We start from the raw sequence: 3,401 nt of genomic DNA on the forward strand, positions 1-3,401 counted from the left end.
TTTTTTGAGACAGGGTTTCTCTGTATAACCCTGGTTGTCCTGGAACTCACTTTGTAGACCAGGCTGGGCTCGAACTCAGACATCCGCCTGCCTCTGCCTCTCAAGTGCTGGGATTAAGTGCTGGGAGTAAAGGCGTATGCCACCATGCCTGGCTAGGCTTCGACTTTCTTAATTGGATCTTTTATAAATATTCTCTTGAATACTTACAACTTACAGTTATTATTTTATATGTGTTATCACTATAGTTTATCAGGAATGATAAGAGTTTATAAAAATATATGAAATAATTATATTTTTACTCAGTAAATCTTAATTTCTACTATAATATTGAGTGTCAGATCTCTTAATCTCAGAGGATGAAACTCTCATGTTTATCATAGTTTTTTTTTTTTTTTGCATCTAAGATCATTGATGTTTCATGTTGCCTTTGAAATGGCATCTATCCCATGGCTTATATATTTTTTTCTTTTTAAAGAAAGACATTTATGAATGTAAACAAGTTCATCTCAAAACACATTTCAAATCAACTTGTATTATTAATGTGATGGAATTTAGATCATATCCCTGGACAGTTCTTTTTTATTATTATTAAATATTTTCTTCATTTACATTTCAAATGCTATCCCCTAAACCCCCTATATCTTCCCCTGTCCCTGCTCTCCAACCCACCGAATCCCACTACCTGAGCCTGGAAAGTTCTTAGAGTTATAGAATCTAAGCATATCAAGGCTAATTTGCCAAATGATTATACAGAGTATTTTTAGAACAGCCAAGAAACAGAATTTAGAAATACTGCCAATTAAAAAAAAAATTGCCCTACTATCTGTTGCAAACCTGCTTAAGACAACTTGTCACTGAATTAAAACATCATTTGTAATTGTTGGTGATAGTTTGTAATAAAACAACATAGTTTGTCTCATAACAAAACTGACCTGACAATGGAAGATAAAGATGAGATCAAAGTGAGTGAGTTTCTATTTCTGAGCCTCACGAATCGTCTCTATCAGAAGATTATACTTTTCATCCTGGTTCTCTTTGTTTATCTTGTGACACTGGGGGGCAACTTGGGTATGGTCACTCTAATATGGGTGGACTCCAACTGCATACACCTATGTACTTTTTTCTTAGCCATTTGTCTTTTGTAGATATGTATTCCTCTTCTTCCATAGCTTCTAGGATGCTGTATGATATATTTACAGAGGAAAAAAAAAAAACATTTCCTTTGTGGAATGTACAGTTATGCTTTTTTTTGTTGTTGTTGTTGCCACCATGCCTGGCTAGGCTTCGACTTTCTTAATTAGATCTTTCATAAATATTCTCTTGAATACTTACAACTTACAGTTATTATTTTATATGTGTTATCACTTTGTTGCACTGTACAGTTATGGTTTGCTGGTCTTTTGTGGGAACTGAGTGTTTCCTCCTAGCTACCATGGCTTATGAATGGTATACAGCCATCTGTAAGCCCTTACTGTATACTCTAATTATGTCCAAGAGGGTCTGTGCACAGTTTGCCATTTGGACCTTATCTTCTGGCTGCTATAAACATCACAATTCATACAACTTTGACCTTTTGCTTACCATTTTGTGGTCCTAATACTATCAACATTTCTTCTGTGATATTTTCCCAATGCTTGCCTTAGCATATGCGGACTCCTCCATCAACGATATAGTTCTTTTTGTCTTGGATGGAGCAATAGGAGTGTTTAGTGGTCTGATCATCACAGTCTCCTACATCTCTATTTTGATGGCCATCTTGAGGATCCAAACCACTGATGAGAGGATGAAAGACTTCTCTACTTGTTCCTCTCACTTGACAGGTGTCTCTGTCCTATGTAGAACTTTGTTTTTCCTCTATGTTCGACCTAGTACAGATTCTTCACTGAATACAAATGAAGTTATTTCTCTATTTTATACTGTCATGATTTCCATGCTGAACCCCCTGATCTATAGCTTGAGGAACAAGGGAGTAAAAAATGCAATCAGAAGAAAAGTACCAAGGAAACATTTTTGAAGAGATTTGTAGGCCAAACTCTATTAGGCTATGCCTTAGGTGTCAGTGCTGAATATATGCTTTAAAAAGACATATTGAGGTTCTTTCAATTAATAGATTATTTGAAGAAAATGAAAAAATTTTAAAATCTTTTACTGCCTGTCTGTGTCTTTCTGACACAATCAGTGTTGCAAAATTATATGAAGGTGGACTGAGAAAATATATATACACAATAACATGGCATACTTATTGAATAACATATTTGTATAATAGCAAAAATATGCTTAGAAACAAAAAGTGAATATCAACATGTTAAATGTGTCAGTACTTATTAGTTACACATAAAGACTAAAAATTTCATGAAACCAAAGCAACATGAACATGATTTGAAAGAAAAAGTATATGTCTATAAAATCACGATTTAAAATATCAGCATTTACCTGTTTGTTTATTTATTTAGGCATGCATGTGTTCAGAGTAGCTTTTCATCTTCCAAAATATACGTTCTAGTGACGTAACTCAGCTCTTCAGCTTGGTGAAAGATGCATTTTCCTATGGAGCTGCTTTCTTCAATCAATTAGTGATTTTGTGACTGTTTTAATGTTTGCTTTATGGTTATTAGAAGACGAATGTTGATATTGTCAACTCCACTTTTGAGACTGTTTATATTTTCTGCCCCATCAGTTCTTCAGCTTCCCACTATATTGAAGTTTTGTTTTTAGACACCTGATTTTAGAATTATTAAGTGTTCTTGATAAGTTGGGCCATTTGTCCATATCATAGGTCTGTCTCCTCTCTCCTTGGTCAGTTTATTTACTCTAGAACTTACTTTTTCTGATGTTAACATAGCTTCATGGAGACATTTTATTTTAGAAACAGATGTTCATAGAAGTTATAAGGAAGCTACCAATAAAATACTGGGTGAGATAAAAGAATTATATACCCTCTCTTCCTAATGGGGATGAACTAACAGTACAACCCATGTCATCTGACTTCACAGAGTCTTCTCTCTTATGGAGCCTTCTGTGATGAGCAGTTTCTAATTTCCAGCTCTGGTCTTACCTCATACTTCTCAGCTTTACCTTTACCTCTAGTTCAGCAAATTTCACTGGTCTTTTTTTTCTACATGATTCTCTGCCTGGAAGTATTCTTGCCCACTTAGCCTTTTGTGATGTGATGTCATTTAGGACTCAAGTAGCTGATGTTATTTATATATTTTTATTAAAAATTTCTCACCTGGAAATAAGTAGAAGTAAGCAAATGTTGTTTGGCACTGATATGCACTTTTCATGTGAATATCTTCTCTTCAGTTCCTATATAGATGACCTTATGAAAATAAGTATACCAGAGAGAGTTGTTTTACCCTGTGTTGGACACTCTGAGTGTCTGAATATCCTGCCACCTAAGT

The 3,401-nt window shown here is 34.6% G+C and overlaps 1 pseudogene; it reads left to right on the forward strand.

Moving 5' to 3' along the window:
• Positions 1-938: 938 nt before the first annotated feature.
• On the forward strand, positions 939-2,014 carry LOC110290446 (olfactory receptor 5G29-like; annotated as a pseudogene).
• The last annotated feature ends 1,387 nt before the right edge of the window (positions 2,015-3,401 follow it).

This window comes from Mus caroli, unplaced genomic scaffold, assembly GCF_978045245.1.
Source record: "Mus caroli unplaced genomic scaffold, Mus_caroli_1 scaffold_2, whole genome shotgun sequence".
In the NCBI taxonomy this organism is placed as follows: Eukaryota; Metazoa; Chordata; class Mammalia; order Rodentia; family Muridae; genus Mus; species Mus caroli.